Consider the following 24,018-nt stretch of genomic DNA (forward strand, 5'->3'; position numbering starts at 1 on the left):
CCCACGTGGTTTGTCTCCTAATGCTAAAAGTCGGGAGTGTCACTGTTTATCCCAGCGATCCCGAAAAGTACGGATTCGACACTATTTCCGTTAATTTGTATATCTGACCCCCTCACCCACCACCCCTAAGGGTTCCTGTGCTGTCTTAGCCCCACGTGGTTTATCTTCTGATACTAAAAATCCGAAGTGTACAATTCACCACCGCGACCCCGGAAACTATGCATTCGACACTATTTTCGTTTATTTTTATATATCAGTCCCCCCTCGCTCACCACCCAAATGGGAGCAGAAATTTGACTTTTAAAAAATCGGGAGTGTCACTATTCACCTCAACGACCCCAAAACTATGGATTCGACACTATTTTCTATTACGTTTTAACTGACCCCCTAACCCCCCACACCTAAGGGGGCTAGAGGTGGCTTACTCTCACAGTGCTCGTCTCCAGATGGCAAAGAATAAGTTTCAAAATTTGATTGAAATTGCTCCGGTGGTTTTAGGAGGAGGTGTGTCATTTACACACATACATCCATCACCAGTCCCCCCTCGTCCCCCACCCAAGCAGAAATTTGACTTTTAAAAAATCGGGAGTGCCACTACTCACCTCAGCGACCCCCAAAAATATGGATTCAACACTATTTTCGATTATGTTTTTACCTGAACCCCCTAACCCCCACCCCTAAGGGGGATAGTGGTGGCTTACCCCCACAATGCTCGTCTTCATATAGCAAATGTTGTGTTCAAAATTTGATTGAAATTGCTCCAGTGGTTTAGGAGGAGATTTGTCATTTACACACATACATCATCATCAGTCCTCCATCGCCCCCTGCCCAAATGGGACCAGACATTTGCCTTTTAAAAAATCGGGAGTGTCACTATTCACCTCAGCGACCCCAAAAACTACGGATTCGACACATTTCTCGATTAATTTTCTACCTGACCCCCATAACCACCCACTCCTGATGGGGCTAGATGTCGCTTAACCCCAGAGTGCTCGTCTCCGGATAGCAAATAATAAGTGTTCAAAATTTGATTGAAATTACTCCAGTAGTTTAGGAGGAGATGTGTCATTTACACATATACATATATACATCCATTTTCGTTTATATTTATACATCACCCCCCTAACCCCCCAAAGGGAGCTGAACTTGGACTTCAAGAAAACCGGAGTGTCACTATTCATCTCAGCGACACCGAAAAGTATGGATTCGACAATATATTCGTTAATTTGTATATCTGACCCCCTTGTCCCCCACCCCTAAGGTTTCCTGGGCTGTTTTACCCTCACGTTGTTTGTCTCCTGATACTAAAAATCCGGAGTGTACAATTCACCCCGACGACCCCAAAAACTATGTATTCGACACTATTTTCCTTTAATTTTATATATAAGCCCCCTCGCCCCCCAACCAAATGGGAGCAGAAATTTGACTCTTAAAAAATCGGGAGTGTCACTATTCACCTCATCGACCCCAAAAACTATGGATTCGTTACTATTTTCGATTATTTTTTACCTGACCCCCTAACCCTCACCACTAAGGGGCTAGAGGTGGCTTACCCCCACAGTGCTCGTCTCCAGGTAGCAAAGAATAAGTTTCAAAATTTGATTGAAATTGCTCCAGTGGTTTAGAAGGATGTGTGCCATTTACACACATACATCCATCATCAGTCCCCACTCGCCCCCCCACCCCCCATCCAAATGGGAGCAGAAATTTGACTTTAAAAAAATCGGGAGTGCCTTTATTCACCTCTGCGACCCCCAAAACTATGGATTCGACACTATTTTCGATTATGTTTTGACCTGAACCCCTTAACCCCTACCCCTAAGAGGGCTAGTGGTGGCTTACCCCCACAGTGCTCGTCTTCAGATAGCAAATAATATGTCTTCAAAATTTGATTGAAATTGTTCCAGTGGTTTAGGAGGAGATGTGTCATTTACACACATGCATACATCCATTTCTATATATAGTAAGATAGGAGGTTTTGTCCCGGCAACGACGATATGTAAACACCCAACATCTTGAAAAACCTAAAGATCTAGAAATAATGGCCGAAGTTGATATACATACGCATAATAGAGACGTATGAAAATAAATAGAGTTGCAATGCACCGTTTGTTGTCAGTTTACTGTTCCTTGCGTAAGCTGTCATGAACATATAGCAGAGACGGTGAGTTTAGAGTGGTGATGTAACCGGGAGACGTGGACGGGACTCACCTCTGATTAGGATTTGGGGGATGTTGATGGCACAGCAGTTCATTCTTCCTTTGTATCAATAATAATTATCATTTGTGTTCTCAAACACCAGGGTAGTTCATTATTGACAGCATATCAGAACTAAAACTCATTCTCTGATAGTGTGCTTAGAATTTATTCACAGTGTCCTACAACAAATAACTAATCATTTCAAGCTTCTTTAATAAATCACTGTTTGATTCTCACGGCCTAAAGAAAATTTATTACAGGGAATAAGACCAGAGAAATGATGGAACATCTTATTTAAACTTCAGTTTGGGCATATTAAGTAAACCTCCAATGAGAGTAATTGTATATACTAGGACACCATAATACTGATATTCACATATTAAGGTAAAAATATAACGTCCAGACATTAGTTACAACTTTCATTAATGTTGATAAATAAATAAGTTAAATGTGAATTATACTGCTATCTTAGTAATGCACAAGTAATGTTCAATTAATTTCCTATATTAGAATCGTGAGGATGAGAAGACACAGATATTGCAATACACATGCGAGTGTTCAACTTACTTCCAAGAAATCATCGGTGATGAAATAAATTATATGGAATTTCCTTCGCTTCTGTGGATTCACACAACACTTAAGACTTAAACGTCTTTCTATGATTAATGTCTAAGCTAAAACTAAGAATTGTCAGACGTGGTCACATCAAGGACTGTAAACAATTGAACTAGAACAATCCCCAGTCACAGGCATACGTACATACATAAACTCCCCCTCTCACAAACACACACATACATTCAATAAGAGACACACACTCACGCATATGAATATAGAGCCTGTTAAAATATAGAGCAAGCCCAGTTCAGGAGAATGATATATGTGAAATAATGGTGACTTAATTACTAGATACTGTTCTATAATGAGTTCAGCTTGAGATCAAATAATTAACTACTTGGTAACATCGCACTGTACCGACACGAGGCCGTATCGTAAACAGTGATCGGAAAGCAAATCGCGTGTGTAGGTTGTCAGTAAAGCCTATGCTTGACTGAGCACATGTCAATCTGCGTCTGTTTCAGGGACCAGCCACAAGCTTCACCAGCTCCTTTCACGAAAATTCCAAATCTTCGAACTACACCTCAAGGAAATTTTGAAACATGTGTCACTTATCATTTAACAGAAATCCCATGCCCCTTAGGCTTCCTGCACCATTCATCGGACACTCTGAGTATGATATTATTCTAAGACGTATTTGTTACTTACTACTTCCAATATGGAATGAAAAGCAACCATTGTTTTAAATTGAAAAATTATATCCAATTTCGAGATTCTTAGGTATTTAATGCACTAAACTACATATAAATTATCTTAAAATTAGCACCTAAAACGCTAAAATAGGCCTCGATTATAATGATGTCATTCGCATTCTGCGGGGGAGGAGGGGCTCTGCCGAACAATTAACATAAGAACTTTGTGCATTATCAAAAACTCGTTCGTTTACCATTGCTTTCCGTTCGTTGTTGTATGCTTTTCGCACATTATAATATTCGCCACGAACTTTCTTAACATCACAATCATTTCTTCGAAATTTATATGAGTTAGAATCGTCATAGGTTGCTGATGGAATGTTGTATTTTTGACATGATGACGATTGATACGCATATTTTAATCTGCATGGTGAGGGTGCCACGTATTCATCTTCGGACTCAGTCTTGAGGGTGAACCTTTGGTGGAGAGGTACTGGTGTGCAGTATGAACTGTCGTCAGTAGCAGAATGGTAGGCTTGGTTATCGTTGGTAAGTGGCACTGAAAAGTAAATTGGTGTTGAACAAGGTAGACCAAATTTCCACTTTACATCGACCGCACATCTCTTGTTGTTGTTTAATTTCCCAGCATGCTGACTGATACTTTCGCCAGATTGTTTCACGGGATGAATTTCCTCATAGTCGTGTTCATCCTTCACAGTAATCACTCTGGTGGGTGCGTGACATGGACGAAGCTTGATGCACACATACGAGGTAACTCCAATGATAATTAGGAACACAAAAGAAAGGGTTGACACAGCCAATATTCCTATAGCATCCATTGCTCTCTGCAGGTGCACTAGTTGGTATCAGTAAGAGGCATCACCTTCCTGGAAACAAACAAAATCAGGATGAGCATAGCATATTAATAGCTATTTCAGTTAATACCATTAGGATTTTCATACTGGTCAAAAAATGAATTTTTAGTGAAGAAGGCTCAGACGGCAGCGCGGGACAGGTTCTTCTCCGGGTACCCCGGTTTTCCCTGTAATTTTTCATTCTATAAACACTCTCCATTCTCACTTCATAGCATCTATCAGTCATTAATAAATCACTTTGGGAGTGGCGAACCCATCATACTAATAGCCTATATCTGCTTCATTCATTCCATCCCTGACCCGGTCAATGACTGAAAAACAGGTGGTAGGTTTTCATTTTCAGTGAAGAAGGCGAGTACCCGTAATACACTCACTGACAGTGACAATGCAACACCAAGGAGGAGTGGTTCGAAAGGGATGAAAGTTGGGGAAAAAACAGAGACGGCACGGACGAATAATTGATGTTTATTTCAAACCGATATGCAGGTTACACAATGCGCACGGCATCGACTCAGTAGGATGTAGGACCACCGCGAGTGGCGATGCACGCAGAAACACGTCGAGGTACAGAGTCAATAAGAGTGCGGATGGTGTCCTGAGGGATGGTTCTCCATTCTCTGTCAACCATTTGCCACAGTTGGTCGTCCGTACGAGGCTGGGGTAGAGTTTGCAAACGGCGTCCAATGAGATCCCACACGTGTTCGATTGGTGAGAGATCCGGAGAGTATGCTGACCACGGAAGCATCTGTACACCTCGTAGAGTCTGTTGGGAGATGCGAGCAGTGTGTGGGCGGGCATTATCCTGCTGAAACAGAGCATTGGGCAGCCCCTGAAGGTACGGGAGTGCCACCGGCCGCAGCACATGCTGCACGTAGCGGTGGGCATTTAACGTGCCTTGAATACGCACTAGAGGTGACGTGGAATCATACGCAATAGCGCCCCAAACCATGATGCCGCGTTGTCTAGCGGTAGGGCACTCCACAGTTACTGCCGGATTTGACCTTTCTCCACGCCGACGCCACACTCGTCTGCGGTGACTATCACTGACAGAACAGAAGCGTGACTCATCGGAGAACACGACGTTCCGCCATTCCCTCATCCAAGTCGCTCTAGCCCGGCACCAAGCCAGGGGTGCACGTCTATGCTGTGGAGTCAATGGTAGTCTTCTGAGCGGACGCCGGGAGTGCAGGCCTCCCTCAACCAATCGACGGGAAATTGTTCTGGTCGATATTGGAACAGCCAGGGTGTCTTGCACATGCTGAAGAATGGCGGTTGACGTGGCGTGCGGGGCTGCCACCGCTTGGCGGCGGATGCGCCGATCCTCGCGTGCTGACGTCACTCGGGCTGCGCCTGGACCCCTCGCACGTGCCACATGTCCCTGCGCCAACCATCTTCGCCACAGGCGCTGCACCGTGGACACATCCCTATGGGTATCGGCTGCGATTTGACGAAGCGACCAACCTGCCCTTCTCAGCCCGATCACCATACCCCTCGTAAAGTCGTCTGTCTGCTGGAAATGCCTCCGTTGACGGCGGCCTGGCATTCTTAGCTATACACGTGTCCTGTGGCACACGACAACACGTTCTAAAATGACTGTCGGCTGAGAAATCACGGTACGAAGTGGGCCATTCGCCAACGCCGTGTCCCATTTATCGTTCGCTACGTGCGCAGCACAGCGGCGCATTTCACATCATGAGCATACCTCAGTGACGTCAGTCTACCCTGCAATTGGCATACAGTTCTGACCACTCCTTCTTGGTGTTGCATTTGCTCTGTCAGTCAGTGTATATTATTTCATACTGCTCAATTCCTACAAAGTGATTTTAGCATTTCAACGTAAACAGACCGACAGCAAATTAATTCCTATCAATAGTATTGCATAATACAATTTCTAGTAAGCTAATATATCCACTTGTACAAGACATTTACAAGTGAAAGTGAAATATGTTTTATAAGCAGCTCGACTTCTAACAATGCGTTGATCTCTGCAAAGGAATATGACTCTCACTCAAGAAACTGATGCCGAATATTATTGAGGCCATCATCAAAACTAGACATACCGGGGGCCTAGTATTCATTCCTCGGATTTAAATGTTCCCTTCGGATATACCGTTTCAATTTACACTTCTGCAGTTCCATCATTTGCTTGATTTCAGATTTGTGCATTAACAAAGCTCAAGGTTAATAGCTGAAAGTTGGAGGGCTCGACCCTCGGAAACGGTGGAAACGTAAAGGTAAACACACTATACACTGACTGAACAAATGTCATGGGATAGCGGAGCACTGATGCGCAGGTGTGTTGTCTGCGCACCACTCGCCTCCTGTGCCAGCTGCAGTTGTATAGGAGACCTTGTGAGCAGTAGCTGTGCATGTGACAGGTGTAAACATGGAACTTCGTCGTGAGCTGACACCGTTCGAACGGGGTATGGTGGTCGGTGCCCGACGGATGCGAAGTGCGATTTCGGAAGTGGTGCGGGAATTCAGCTTCACGCGATCAACCGTGTCCAGGGTGTATCGTGAATGGTTGAATGCTGGTGTCAACGTCCAAAACAGGCGAACGACAGGCCGTCCAGCCACCCTCGATGACCGTGACCGGCGACATCTGAGACGGATTGTCAATAGTGACAGACGGGCGATCGTGCAACAAATCATGGCTCAATTCAATACAGGCCGTGCTAGACACGTCTCCCAGTGGATAATCCATAGTAACATGGGTTCTATGGTGTATGGGAGCCGGCGCCGCACACGGGTGCCACTGTTAACCCAACGTCATCGGGCACAACGACGCGCATTTGTCGCCAGTCACTAGGGATGGACACTGGAACAATGGCGTAACGTGATATGGTCGGCCGAATCACGATTTCAACTGTACCATGCCGATGGGAGGCACCGTGTGTGGCGCAGACCACATCAAACGATGGATCCCGCCTGCCTCGAAGGTGTGGTCCAGGGTGCTGGTGTCTTTGTTATGGTCTAGGGTGCATTTTCCTGGTATGGAATGGGCCCTCTAGTTATTTTGGAAGAGACTTTGAATGGTACGCGGTCTGTTGAGCTGCTTGGAGACAATCTCCACCCATTTTGGGCCTTCCAGCGCTCAGATGGTTCTGCGGTGTTTCAAGATGATAACGCGCCGCCACGTCGCTCCCACGTCTCACGGGAATGGTTCTAGGAATCTGCAGTGGAGGTCCAAACTGCCATGGCCACCCAGGAGCCCCGATATGAACCCCATCGAGCACATCTGGGATGTCCTGGAACGCAGGCTCCGTGTCATGGATCATGCACCCGCGAACAGACCAGCATTGGCGGCCGCTCTGCAAACGATTCGGTATCAGCTGCGTCCAGAGGACTACCAGGGACTTGTCGATTCACTTCCACGGCGTCTCACTGCAGTTCGCATGGCCAGAGGAGGTCCCACTCGCTATTAGGTGACTATCCCATGACATTCGCTAAGTCAGTATACATCTTAGCACCAAATGGTAGGACAATTAATATAGTTTATCCGGAAGCTCTACTTATATCTTAATCATTAGAAGTAGCAATATTTAAAAAATAAAACAATATAATTGATGCGATTTAAGTAAGAACGATGTGTGTTAATAAATATTATTTTACTATTAAATAAATGGCTTAAAGCTTCTAGCAGTTGAATTAATAAACGCGGATGAAACGGCGAGTACATGCTAGTAGAATATCTATATAAATAAAATCGTAACGACAGTGTTTCTGTACAATGAATATTTCTGTGAAATTTTCATTCAATTATCCATTTCAGGTGTAATGGTGACCATCTGCATAATTCTTAGCTGTTTGTTTCTGTCTAATTGTCTGTCTGTTCGTTTGTTTGTTGTTTCTCTCTTTGTCTGAGTTCTTATAACTTGAAAACTGCGGGATATATTTCTACTAATCTTCATATTATGAATCCACCTGTCCTTGGGTAGGTTTTAGGGCCAATATTGTTTCTAAATCCCTGACTTAACTGTGGTTTTACACGAATCCGAAACCGTGATTTTGTACTCCCACAAAACACACACAACTAAACTTAATGGAAATTTACCTGCCTGAAAGGAAATCAACCTCTAAAACTTTTTCTCGTGGGAATCATTTCGATACGGGGATTAATAAGGGAGATATAATTAACGGACTGTTTTTCACTCTAAAAGCGGGTCTGTGTAAAGCATATTTCTTACAATTGCTTCTTATTTAGCATCTCCCTGTGTAAAAGTAGCATTTGAAATACCCGTAGTTGACTGGGGGGTGATTTTACTGCCCCACAAAATATAGCATATCAAGCTGGATGAGAATTAACTAACCATGATGGAAATGCATTTCTAAAACTGTTTCCTCATTTGCAGTTTTTCAGCAGGATGATTGTTAAGTCCAAGGTACATAGTGCAAAAGTTGTTGTAGGTGGAACAGTTTCACTTTCTACATAAATAAATTCGTAGCGACCGTGTGTCTTTATATTGACTATTTCGGTGAAATGTTCATTCCGTTATCAGTTTGAGGTGTAATAATGAACATCTGCATATTTTTTTAGCTTTGGTGTTTGTTTGTATATTTGACTTCTTATAACTTGAAAACTACTGGATATATATATTTCTATCAAACTTCATATTTAGACCTGTCTTTGGATAAGTTTTATGGCCAATATTGTTTATAAATACCTGAACTGACTAGAGGTTTATACGAAACCGAGACCGTAATTTTGCACTCCAACAAAATATACACAACTAAACTTAGGAAATGGAAATCTACCTGCCTGAATAAAAATCAATTTTTAAAAAATTTTCTCATATACTAATATATTTATTTTATTTTATTTTAATTTTAATTCTATTTTATAGATAGATAAGGAATCTGCTTCACGTACAACACCTTTTGGGCTATGTCCGCTGGACATAGCCTGCAAAACCGACCGTCATGATATCTCCCTTATTAATCCTTCTGTCGGTAAATGCACATAAGGAAGACGTTTTAGAAGTGGATTTCCATCAGGGTTGGTCGCTTTCCAGTCAGGTTAGTGTTGTATATATTGTCGGAGGGTAACAAGCACTGTTTCCGTTCCCTATAAACACCCCGTCTACTCCGGGAATTTGAAATGGTATGAACCTACAGTTGGACAGGTGGTTGCTAAATTTAATGTATTGTAGAAATATCTTCAGTACTTTTCAAGTTATAAGAAATAGGCTTTGCACGCACCCGTTTTTTTAGTTAAGTCCGTTGTGACTTGTGCCAAAAACCCTCTGTTGATGATATCTCTTTTAATACTCCTCCTATTGAAATTATGCACATGAGAAAAATGTTTTAGAAATTGATTTCCATTAAGGATGGTAGATATCCACTAATTTTTGATGTGTATATTTTGTGCGAGTGCAAATTCACGGTTTCGGTTTCGGATAAAACCTCAGTATATTTAGTTGTTCCGAAATAATACTGGCCCTAAAACTTATCCAAGGAGGGATGGATTGTAAATATCAAGTTTGTAAGAAATCAAGTAGTTTTCAAGTTATAAGAGCTCAGAAAAAACAAACAGACACCAAAGCTCAAACATATGCAGATGGTCATTATTACACCTGAAACGTATAACTGTAAGGAAATTTCTCCAAAACAGTTATGTAAAGAGACACGATCGTTACGATTTTATTTATATCGATAATGAATCTTCCGAAATGTTTTACACGATAAAAATGGTTTAGAAATTGATCATTAAGGCAGACAGATTTGTATTATGTTTGGTTGTGTACATTTTGTGTGAGTGAAAAATCACGGTTTCGGTTTCGTATAAACCACCAGAGAATTCAGGGATTTAGAAACAATATTGGCCATAAAATCTACCCAAGGAGAGTTTGATTCTAAATATTAATTTTGGTAGAAATATATCCAGCAGATTTCAACGTATAAGAACTCAGACAAACAAATAGGCAACCAAAGAGACTAGCGGACACCAATGTTAAAAAATATGCAGATGGTCATGATTACACTTGAAACGGATAACTGAACGAAAATTTCTCAAAATAGTCAATTTACATACACACGGTTGTAATGATTGTATGTATATAGATTGTACCACAGATCAAAATCCGCCACCCGTAAGCTATAATTTGATACTCATTTGGGACTGATATTAATTTTCCGGGGGATAAATCACTGGATTGTGTCATAGATATTCCTTGCTATTTTAAGTGCCATGCTATGCGCTTGTCCAGTCTATCTGTAAAGAGTTTTGGAACCAGAAAGTGTGTCAACATAAAAACCATTCTACCCGTACATCATACATTTTGGACAGTTATGAAATGTTTGACGATTTATCATCCTCTATGACCCATCCGATTCATTTATGGGATTGAATTCAAGTTCGCAGAGAATAAACCACTAGATTGTATCACAGAGCAGAATGCATGGAAATACCAACGAAGAGTTTAGTTCTGTACCTCTATGAAGTTGGGAACATAATCCTTGCTATTGGAAGTTTCGTGACTCCCGTGTATTCTCTCTATTCCTTAAGAGCTTTGGAAGAAAATACGGTGTCAAGGCATAAAATCTTCTACCTGTATGTAATATTTATGACTAATTTTATTGTATTAAATCTTAGGCGATTTAACTACTTCACGATCCGTCCGAGTGCCCCGTCAGCCTTCTTGAAAATGTTGACAGTGATCAGTGGAGGCTTGTTGATTTTCATAGCGAAAAAAGTTATTTTAATGGTATAGATAAGGATGAAATATAAGTCGTCATACGTTAAGGCCCGATTCTCGAGATTTCCCTTGCCAATTTTACCAATTCTTATGACATTGGAATATCTGGCTAAGTGAATTCCACATGAGATCTTAACGTGGGAGGTCTATCAGAAAGAAACTCACCGAAAAGTGAAAAACCCTTGAACTACTTAACAGTTAAAGGTAGAAAGTAGAGGCCTTTTCTACCTAATCAAATGACCGAGGAAATTGAGACTTTGTGTCGCAATATAAATACCGCAAACGATATTGCATCATTTTGTAATCAGTATCTGGAACCGATAAAGGCTAATTTGAACGAATCTACTGAAATCATGCCCTCTATTATTGGTGAATAACGGAACTGAACATCATGAAGGCCATGTCAACAATTGAGAAAAGTACAGCATCACGTGGTAGCGACAGAGCACTTCTGTCAGCATGGTCTGAGCTGTGCTTAGAGTGAGATACGATTTACATCCAGTTCTTTGCGTCATCAGTCTATAGACTAATTTAATGCAGCCCTTCCTGCCACCCTATCTTCTGCTAACATTTTCATTTCTACAGAACAACTACATCCTACATTTACTACAATCTCTTTGTCATGTTCATACATTCGTCTACCCCTGCTGCTTTTACAACAAACGCATTCGTCAAAAAACAAACTGAACAAGACCTGGTTGCGCCCTACCTTTCTATCCCTTATTCTGGTTAAATTCCACCAAATTGTTCTCCTTTCACCAATTTGATTCGGAATCTCTTCATTTTTATTTCGATATGCCCATCTCACCTTCAGCAATCTTCTATAACATCACGTTTCCAAAGCTTCTATTATCTTTCTTGCTGAGTCAGTTATCGTCCATTTTCACTTCCAAACAATGCCACGCTTCAGACGAAAGCCTTCAAAAATGTCTTTGTAATTCTTAAGTCAATGTTCAACGTGAGCAAATTTATTTTCTTGGGAAAGGCCTTTTTTCGTTCGTTCCTTTCCTTCCTTCCTTCCTTCCTTCCTTCCTTCCTTCCTTCCTTCCTTCCTTTCTTCCTTGCTTCTGTCCTTCCTCCCTTCCTTCATTGTGCTAACCTGTATTTTATTTCGTCCTCACTTCTGCCCTCATTAGTTATCCTACTGCCCAAGTAACAAAATTCACCTACTTCCTTTAAGACCTAATTTCATAATCTAATATTTCCTGCATCACCAGATTTCATTCGACTGTACTCCATTATAGTATATTTATTTTTATCCAGATCTTACAGTTTTCTAACCGAATCGATCACCTCGAATATCTACAAACCCAAGCAAAACTAGGAAAAATTACAAGTTACATAAGGAAACTAAAACAATAATCAGAATGAAACCAAATACAAAGGACCATTCTCTTATTCAGAGAAAGGATGTTCAATGAACACACAACAGGTGAAATTTATGTTGGTTACACGGCAACACAAAACAAATAATAAAAACATACATCACCAATCCTCGTTGAATCAGCAAGTCTTGATCTATTTACATTCCGTGCCACGTGCTGAAACACAGCAACTCTTGTCCGTGAATCATGTTTCATTGTTTCTCGACAAGGCTGCTTACTCCTTGCCACGACCTACCTCAGAGTTTTTTTTTTTTTTTTTTTGCTAGGGGCTTTACGTCGCACCGACACAGATAGGTCTTATGGCGACGATGGGATAGGAAAGGCCTAGGAGTTGGAAGTAAGCGACCGTGGCCTTAATTAAGGTACAGCCCCAGCATTTGCCTGGTGTGAAAATGGGAAACCACGGAAAACCATCTTCAGAGCTGCCGATAGTGGGATTCGAACCTACTATCTCCCGGATGCAAGCTCACAGCCGCCCGCCTCTACGCGCACGGCCAACTCGCCCCTACCTCACAGTACAAGACTTGCTTATTGATCGTTGTCATTTCCTTAATCTACTGAGTCTAGTGACTGCCTTCCTCTTTACTTTTAACTCACTACCTAGGTACCTAATAGTGACAACACACTGCCCTACTCGTTTAATTACATGTCCAGTTGTCTCATCAGCTCACATACACAACCACTTCATTTAGTCACTTCTTATATTTAACACAAATAGCAACTCAGATTTCCCATCCTATTCCATTCTTTAATCACCCACCCAATAATTTTCTGCTCGTTACTCTGTTTTTCCCGTGAAATCTCCGAAGTTACGCAACATTGGGCGTGGTCAGGAGTTGGATGGGTTGCCACGCGCTGTTGGTGGGGGGTAAGGGAATGGAGGAGCGGAAAGGAACTGGCCACCCTACCGCACGTAAACTCCGGCTCAGGAACACCTCTGCGGAGGTTCGGACCTGCCTTCAGGCAGAACAACCCTTACCTACTCTGTTTTAATAGCTCTTGCTGCCTTACACTCAAAAGTTCCACTTTCACTTTTTCTGCTTCTTTACACCGACCTAACAAGTGCACGTCCTCACTCACTTCTCCACACAATATACACAATGAATTGCCTTTATTTCTGATCCACACCTTGTTTTTCTATAGGTCCAAAATCTACCACAGTAAACATCCTCTCACTAATCTGTCCACGTTACCAATATTTATTCTTGATACTTGGCTTAACTTGTATTTAGGGATGATCTCTACATATATTCCTCCATCTGTAGATATTGCTGAATATCCTTAACCCTCCTTAAAATCATTCTCCGACTGCTGCTACCCCTTTTATTCCAAACCACATGCCATATATAGCCCATACACAACGTTTCCAGATACATCTTAATGTTCGACAGCCAGCTTCCAGCATAGACTGCACTCCATTACCTTATGTCCGGGCGAATTGGCCGTGCTGTTAGGGGCGCGCAGCTGTAAGCTTGCATCCGGAAGATAATGGGTTCGATATCGACTATCAGTAGCCCTAAATACGGTTTTCTGTGGTTTCCCATTTTAGCCCCAGAAAAATTCTTGGAGTTCTACCTGAATTGAGGCCACGGTCGCTTCCTTCCCATTCCTAGGCCTTCCCTGTCGCATCGTCGCCATAAAACCTACCTGTGTCGGTGCGGCGACAAGCCAATTCTAAAAAAGTTAACATTGCTCTGGATTTATTTATTTTTATCTTGTAATCCTTCTCCAAGAATCTGTCCATATCATTCAGCAATTTCTCCAGACCTTCTGCAGGCTCAGATAACAATATCATCGGCAAATCTCAGAGTTTTCATTTCCTCTTTTTGGATTGTGATTCCTCTTACAAATTTATCTTTATTTCCCTCTGTATATATTCTACGTAAATATTGAAAAGGAGAGCGGACAAACTGCAGAATTGACAAACTCATTTCTTTATTGCTGCTTCTTTTTTATAGCCTTCGATTTTTAACGCCGCAGACTGATCTTTTTACAGATTGTAGGTAATTGCCTCCTTTGATATCTGATCCCGATCACTTTCAGAGTCTCAAAAATGCTCGGTCCAATCAACATTATAAAATGCCTTTCCTAGATTTATGAATGTCATTTACGTAATTTGTCATTCTTAATTCGATCCACTAAGATCAGATGTAAGGTCAGAAACACTTCACGTTTCCTACATTTCTTTTCAAGCCAAACTGATTTCTCCCAACTCAGCTTCATCTTGTATTGCAATTCTTATGTAAATAATACGTGCTAAAATATTCCAGCGGGAGATACCAAACTAATGGTGCAGTAGTTTTCACACTTGTCAGCAGCTTTTTTCTTGAGAATAGGTATACCAACATTCTATCTAAAATCAGATGGTGCCTCTCCTGTATCATACCAGGTAGGCCTATATCTTGCATACCTTCCTACGCAGGTTTCTCCTAAGGTAGTCGGTAATTCTGAGGTATGTCATCAATTCCAGGTTCCTTGTTCCTATTTATGTCTCTCAAGGCTCTGTCGTATTCGGATCTCAAAATTGGATCTCCCTTTTCATCAGCATTAACCGTTTCATCTTGTTCCTGGACGTTATAATCTACTTCTTTTCATTGATGCAATTGTTTAATATGTTCCTGCCATCTTTCTGCCATGTCTTCTTTCCATATAAGTAGTTTTTCATATAAGCTCTTAATATTAATATCTCTAATTTTCCTATCTTTCTTTGATTTCCGTGTATCCAGCATTCAAGTTTCCTGCAGAGATACAACCTTGAAATTCCCTACACTTCTTTTTCAGGCACTGTTCCTTATCGGACGTGCACTTTCTACAGCTACATTCGTTAATCGCCTGTATTAATTTGTACCCTCCTCATTTTTCCCATTCTTATATTTTCTCCGTTCATCAATGAGGTATCACTTCTCCCAATAACTTACTAAGAAACAATAGAAACACAATGAAAGTCATGTAATGCAGGTACAATAAAATTGGATAAATGGAGTACGAACAGTGCTCTAAAACGTATATATTTTTCTTTTCATATTTGGAAAACCTACAAATACACGCGCATTTTCAATTAACTTAGAAGATTCCCGAGATCCTTTAGTATTTCTACATACAAAAAATTCTGCTCTTCTCTCAAATTTTACTTGATTCTTGAACAAATATCCATATAGTAATATACAATATTGATGGTATTTACACATGTAAGTCTACAGAACTCTATTATGAGCACTCATTGCTGTCAACCGGTACATAATCCCAGTACTATATATTAAACAGATAAGGAATACAAGAGAACACATTCACACTATTACAGATTTATAAAGGATCGTCTAACATTTCAGTCATGTTAATAGGTCATGCCTGTACCAAGTACTAATTATCATTCAATACTCTTGTAGATGTGAATGGCCTTACGTGGAAAACACAGTACAAAGGATTAAAATTTGATAGCGCAGCGAAGATCTGGTGTCATGTCTACCTCCTACTCGGTGGCCTCAGGTTCGATTGCTTAATCGTCCAAGAAGAATTGGAACAAGTCTCACTTAGCCTTGTGCTGTCAACTGATTATTTTCAGTCGATCAAAGGCAAGATACAAATGCATAAATACGATATTATATACGTGAAACAAATACACTTTATTAATAGAATGGATGTCATAATTCGTTCTAGAAGAATATACTCAGATGTTTTCAAGTCACTTATCTTCATCAGTAGCCTGTCTACCAGTGTAACAGCCGTTGTAAAGTGGTGGGCTCATAATATTCAAATCCCCAAAACATTTCCACTTGCCTAAAGTATAATTGATTCATAATCAGTAAATGGTCGCATAATCTAAAAAATCTCTTATATAATGTGTAGCAAACTAGAAAGTGTTTTGATCGAATTTTAGGATGTTCTTACACAACGTGTCATGTCTTTCGGTTCTTAGTAAACTGTATTTTTTCTATATATGTACTAAGATTCGTAAAGTTGTATTTTGTATTTACCAATTTGAAGAACATAATCCTCATTTTACATTTAGAGAAAGATCGCTTTCATACATCGAGGTAACGATATATTTTAGAGATATTTCCCAAAGCTATCCGTATTTATTGTTAACTAATTTGCCAGAGCTATAATTCAATGAATGTATGGTGCTTTGTTGACCACACCGAGCTCGATAGCTGCAGTCGCTTATGTGCGGCCGGTATCCAGTATTTGGGAGATAGTAGGTTCGAACCCCACTGTCGGCAGCCCTGAAGATGGTTTTACGTGGTTTCCCATTTTCACACCAGGCAAATGCTGGGTATGTACCTTAATTAAAGCTACGGCCGCTTCACTCCCACTCCTAGCCCTTTCCTGTCCCATCGTCGCCATAAGACCTATCCGTGTCGGTGCGACGTAAAACAAATAGAAATATATATTGCACCCATAATTTTGTATCATCTTATCAGTCCATTTGTTTGCCTACATGATTCGTCATTTTCTTGCTTGAATGGCATGTTTCTTAAATTCTATAAAAACCAACGTTAGTCACTTTGGTGCCCAACATTATATTACGTACCGGTGAATGAATGCTTTGTTGGAAGTTTCTATAAATCGCAAACATACAAGAGAATTAATGGAAGTCAACGGGCATTTTACTAAGGGTAATGTACTGTAATAATATAACGCAAAAATATTACACGTATTGTTAGATTAAGACTGAGACGTTGCCCTATATTGATTCAAAATGAAATTCACAGCTTTAGTTCGTGTGGGACAGAAGCACACAGGATGAAATATTATCATCCTATATCCTTCAGTGCATGCTATGTAAATAAGAAAATCTGTTAAATATTCAAGTGAGGAATGCTTCTTGAAACTTAGTAAATAGTAATATCCTACCTCTCAGCTACTCCAACACTTGTTGTGAAATTGAAGTCAGTCTTCACAGCTGTTAACTTTGATTTTCTTACTGTAAATAAGATACACTCGCTACTTATAATAACGATGTGATACGCTGCGCACGTTCAAATGAAGCGAAGATAAACAAAAAGTCCCTTCCTAGTTGAAGATAAGATTAAACAATCTTATCGACTTATCTGATATTGTTCATCACACACACGGTGGGGGATCACACGCGCTTAGACTTATTTCTGTTGTCATTAAGAGATTTATAGGTCACGGACATCACTTTCTGACGGAATATTAAAAATGGTGCATTCAGCTCATTTGTACTACAAGCAAGGCTTAATTGGATTGGCACCGAGCGCATCTGTTGCGAAATATCTATGAACGATATATTCTAGATGCTAACTAATTAACGTTTAGCTCGTGTCGGATTTTGACCGACTGTTACGCACGCAGTAAATATATACGATGTATCGTAGGTTAAAAAATCCAGTTATATGCTATACAAAATATATTTATGTTATTCCTATCACTAAATAAAGATAGGTTATGCGTCCAATGTACTCTGAATTAAGTTAATGGCAGATGTAAGACGGATTAATATTTATTCATCTACATTCCTGAAAGATAGTGGAAAGTTTATATGACACTAGCTGAAGAACCCTTTGACGGGGCAATCGTATAGGATGGGCAATGCTATGAAACTCCCCTGCTACCTTCCGCCAACATTCAGATATTCGATGGCTTTCTTTAAAAACCTCGTAAGTCCGAATACTCTTCCTATCCATTATATTCCGTAAGACTGGTCACGCCTCCCAGTCTCATATTTATATACAGTCCAAAATAATAATTTTCGTTATGGTCATTTTCCTCTACCAAGTTGTAAAGGAAAATGAACCTTAAATACATTATACTGTGGGAGTGTGTAAATTTGCCATGCAATCAAGTTCCCTACAATACGGTATGGTAAGGTCCATTTTCCTTTAGACATTAGCAAAGGAAAATGAACACAGCGAAAATTATTCTGATGGATTGCATACAAATATATGACCGGGAGGCGTGACCAGTCTCAAGGAATATAATGGGTAGGAAGAACATTTGGACATACGAGGTTTTAAAAGAAAGCCATCGATATGCTGGTTTTTTGGAATGCAGCAGTATTCCCAATTATCGGAGCAGAATGACAGCACAAGAGACAAACACATCACAACGATGGTCAATGCAATGTTATTGTTGATCAATTTCATGAGTTTTCGATAGTGCAGACGTTCACAATTAGTTTTCTTCTGACTCTTGTATAGTAGGGCATCCAATATAAAGGAAGTTCTTCCTTCATTCATAACTCTCTCTTACTCTTCAAGCATTTGTTCCTTTATGTTTTTTCTCTTTACTATATTAATCTTCAGAATTTTCCTTGTCGATATGGAGCATTGACCACGCAGTTTTACTTGGCGTTCATATGGACTAAGTAACAGAAGTTTAAATTCATCAATTCTATTATCATACCTGTTGCGGTAAAATTGTAGAAGGTCGGATATTGTTTTCTCTATAACTTTCCCTACGTAGTACTTTTCGATAAGACCAATAAAGTAGATACTAAAAAAAAGCTAATTTAGGCGCCATCCTCTAATCTAACATTTCAACCGTGAATAAAATTATTTATAGTCTGGAATATAGTGCCTTATTTTCTGCCTTTACATATAAATTTTCATTAAATTCTGTAGATCAATTTTCTCGTGGTTCAGAGTTGATATGGATTTGGCAACACAATTAGAAATTCACGAATATCTCTATTATCATAGCTGATACGGTAAAAATGTATGGACCGAGCTCGATAGCTGCAGTCGCTTAAGTGCGCCCAGTATCCAGTATTCGTGGGAGAGTACGTTCGATCCCCACTATTGGCAGCTCTGAAAATGGTTTTCCGTGGTTTCCCATTTTCACACCGGGCAAATGCTGGGGCTGTACCTTAATTAAGGCCACGGCCGCTTCCTTCCCACTCCTAGCCCTTTCTTGTCCCATCGTCGCAATAAGACCTATCTGTGTCGGTGTGACGTAAAGCAATTACCAACAACAAAAATGTATGACATAAATGTTCGGAAATTTAATTGTATATAATTTTAGTTATGTACTATTTATCGATGGGACCACTAATGCCATAGATATTTGAGAATTATTTTCTCGGCCTTACCGTAAACTACTATTTTATTCGGCGAAAACCAATATTATTTATAGCCTAGATTGTAGTGTCTCATTCCCCTACTTTAAATACCCATTTTCATTCAATTCCCTTCAGTCATTTTCTCGCGTTGCGCGTACGTACAGACAGACAGACAGACAGACAGGCAGACAGACAGACAGACAGACAGACATGACGGAGAACTACAAATTGCATCTCCCTGTTACTCTAGACGCGACCAATACAGATATAACATTTCTTTTAAATTGTAAGCAATGTACAGAGAAAGCCCTTTTGTGTACTGTGTATAGAATTACAACAAGATACAAGAAAGTGCAAAACAGTAGGCTACATTCGCTTCTAAATAGCGGAAATTACACCATCCAAAACCGAAAACGGCAGAAGACGAATGGAAAAGAAGAAATAACAAGGCTATGGCATTCATAACCTTGAGTGTCGAAGACAGGCCGATTCACGTCTTACATCTCCAGAATGCTTACGATATATCGGGAGTGTTGAAGAAACAGCACGAACGCTCCACATTTGTCAGAAAGTTGTTCTGTAACCGTTATCGTAGCGAGCCATGTCTGATCATATCGATGCATATCGATCTAACACTGGATTACTTAACCTGTAAAATGTCAGACGAATACAAGAGGCGTGTCGGGTCAATGGAGTCGAGTAGAGGTAAGGCGGGATTGGTGCTACAGCTAACGATCAATCAATCAATCAATCAATCAATCAATCAATCAATCAATCAATCAATCAAGCAAGCAAGCAAGCAAGCAAGCAAGCAAGCAAGCAAGCAAGCAATGAATCAATCACTGCTGATCTGCATTTAGGACAGTTGGCCAGGTGGCAGATTCCCTATCTGTGCTTTCCTAGCCTTTCCTTAAATGAATTCAAAGAAATTGAAAATTTATTGAACATTTACCTCGGAAAATCATTCCAATCCCTAACTCCCCTTCCTTTAAAAGAACATTTACCCTAATTTGTCCTCTTGAATTTCAACTTTATCTTCACGAATTGATCATTCCTATATCAAATTCGACATCACGCAAAGGCGGCTCAGTTCAGCAAAATAGCTGACATATGGGAAGAGCTTTTAAAGTAACAAAGAGGAAACACGGACGTGTCATTTTTGTAAGAAGCCAGGAAATACGAATAAAAAGTCAATTACAAATATTAAATGGAGCAGTAGAAGAATAAACAATCGGGAAAATCTTCAGTAACGGAGACACAGGAAACGAGAAACCCCCATGTGACGTTCTAAGTAGGAGGAACTATAGAGGGAGGTGAGTAACCGAAGTTAGTGCATAGATTATGGTGCGTCAAAGCATATAACACATAACAGATATTTTTAAAGTGATGTTCAAAACAGCCCCAATAGTTTTCCGCTTAGATGGGTTGCCGATAAAGGCTGAAAGTTTCGGAGATTATCGGCTAGGATGTTCATTGCCGGACAGCTCTATCCAACAGGTAAGGTTGAATGATGTGCTGTACGTCCGACTATTCAACGATAGCTTGTAGTCAGTACAAGGCATAATTCAACAAGGTTACCATGCGAAATTTCTAAACAACATTTGTGCCGTTTATCAAGGATAACATATTACAGCAAGAGCAGAAAATAACGGGAATTCTTTTAGATTAAGAACGAGTGATGGGTCAGTATGTATAATTGCAAATGCGAAGACAAAACTTCACCAATGGCATCGTTGTCTCTGACGTAATACGTACGAACCATTCATCGGGTAATCAAGGAAGGACGTGCCATAGGAATTAAAGTTGTAGATGGTACAAATTTAATCATTTGTGAAGTATGTATAAAGGTGAAACTGGCCCAAAGAAAATTCTCGGAAAATAGCAGCAGAGAGAAGAAACAACTGAAGCTAATTCATTCTGACGTATGTTAACCAATGCAAATGACAACTCCAAGTGGCAACAGGTCACATGATAACTTACTTTAATTGATGATTACTCTCGTTCCACAGTTGTGAGGTTAACGAAATGCTAGCAGGAAGTGGCGATGCCTGTGGTGGAATACGAGTATATTGCAGCAATGACCATACGATTTGCCACTAAACAGGAAGCTCTGTGCACTGATAGCATTAGAAAATATGTACACATTAACTGGAAAATTATTTACGAAAAGAAGGAATTCAACATCGATTTACTGCGCCCTACATGCCGTAAAAAGACGGAGTGACGGAATGGAAAAACCATACCGTGACAGAGGCAGCAAATTGCATATTGTTGGATGCTGCATTAGACAATCGTTTCTGGGTAGGGAGAATCTGATTTTAATTGCGATATATTTACAAAATCTTCTAACCAGCAGAGTGCTTAGAATTGTTTACAGGACTTTAACCGGATTAGAGTCATATCCAGGTGTTTGGATACACAACAGGAGTGCCAGAAGTAGCATGACAAAGAATAAGGCGTTCTGGTCAGCTACGATGGAAGTAGCAAAGGTTGTAGGATACTGAACTCGAAGCCAGATCAGGTTTGGATCAACAAAACAGTACGAATAATAGAAAAGAAAGTCAAGGAGGAAAACCTCACAATATTTCGGAACAAGAAGAAGCAGCGGCGAAAATGAAAATGATATCAAGTAGAGTATTTTTTTTGCTAAGGGCTTTACGTCGCACCAACACAGATAGGTCTTATGGCGACGATTGGATAGGAAAGGCCTAGGAGTTGGAAGGAAGCGACCGTGGCCTTAATTAAGGTACAGCCCCAGCATTTGCCTGGTGTGAAAATGGGAAACAACGGAAAACCATCTTCAGGGCTGCCGATAGTGGGATTCGAACCTACTATCTCCCGGATGCAAGCTCACAGTCGTACGCCTCTACGCGCACGGCCAACTCGCCCGGTATCAAGTAGAGTGACGTTCGCACAATCGAAATAGCAGATTCCAAGGTGATCGACTGAAAAAAGTGATCAAGAAACTAGTGAAGCTGATGATTAATCCCACGTAAATAAAACCGAAGACGAAGATAAAATGCCGGAGTGAATGACTTCACAACGCAGAAACAAAGGTGTATAATTTAAGACATTGACGTACAGGATCGAATCAAACTGCATCAGGGAACCGGTTTCTTGGAGCAATGTGTTAAATTTGCTGCTTCGTGAGACACAAATGTGGATTTATTGGGCAGAAGAATAAATGAGATTTTTGAAGGTACACAAGGTATGAAAATTATGTGATCTCCCGCAAGGAAGAGGAACGATAACGTGCAAAATAGTCTTCGAGGCCAAATAGTACAATAAAGGTCGTATTAGTGCCACAAAGAGTGGGTTAATCGCCCGAGGTTTCTATCAACGCTTTTTGGAAATACTACGACAATACATATGCACCTGGAGTAAGACGTGAATTCCTCAAAGTGTTTACTTGTCATTGCAGCCTAGAAGAAATTGCATGTAGACTACAAGAGGTCTATGTAGAAAACGTCTATTTAAACAAGCTGGACGAGAAGTATACGCAGAACAGCCTCAAGATTTCGTGAAACCCGAAAAAGTAACAAAAGTATTAGAAGCTATATAAGAGCCTCTATGTATAAAGCAAACGTCTGGAACAAAAGGTCCACCGAGATACTAGCTAGTTTGAACTTTAAACGGGGGTGACCCGTATATCTATATCCGCAATTAAAAGGACCGAAATATCACTGCTATATGTTGACCACGTGTTAGTGGAAAGCGCAATCCCAAAGTTAAAAACCGAAATAAGTATAAAACTCGGAAGCCATTTTGACATAAATTATATGGGAGATGTTAAGCACTTTCTTTGAGTAGAAGTGGAACTTGAAGCGGGTGGGTCATTCCTTCTAATCTAGAGATCAAGAAAACGGTATTCTTGAATCAAAATCTGTAGCAACTCCGATGGAAACTGGATATTTGGTAGAAGTAATAGAAAGCAGCTATTGTTGGATGCGCTTGAGAACGGTTGGCTGTTGAGAGAGCTCTTGCATTATTGTAGTGATAAGTTGTGAAAACCTATTGAAATAGCTTAATTTTGTGTATATCTGATTCATTTAGTGCTGTTTATATAGTGGTGTTTAGTGCTTGTTGGTAGAAATTGGGAGTAGTAATAATTATTTAAATTTTGTAACAAGTAATTCAGTTGGTCTTCAGTAAATTACGTTTTCTAGGTTAAGTAGGCTAGCTAGGTGCACCTTGTTTCGAATTTAGGTTTAGGTAATACTTTAGGTAACAATATTAACTTTAAAAATACACTGACTGACAGAGCAAATGCAACACCAAGGAGGAGTGGTTCGAAAGGGATGAAAGTTGGGGAAAAAACAGAGACGGCACGGACGAATAATTGATGTTTATTTCAAACCGATATGCAGGTTACACAATGCGCACGGCATCGACTCAGTAGGATGTAGGACCACCGCGAGCGGCGATGCACGCAGAAACACGTCGAGGTACAGAGTCAATAAGAGTGCGGATGGTGTCCTGAGGGATGGTTCTCCATTCTCTGTCAACCATTTGCCACAGTTGGTCGTCCGTACGAGGCTGGGGCAGAGTTTGCAAACGGCGTCCAATGAGATCCCACACGTGTTCGATTGGTGAGAG

Source organism: Anabrus simplex, chromosome 1, assembly GCF_040414725.1.
Source record: "Anabrus simplex isolate iqAnaSimp1 chromosome 1, ASM4041472v1, whole genome shotgun sequence".
NCBI lineage: Eukaryota > Metazoa > Arthropoda > Insecta > Orthoptera > Tettigoniidae > Anabrus > Anabrus simplex.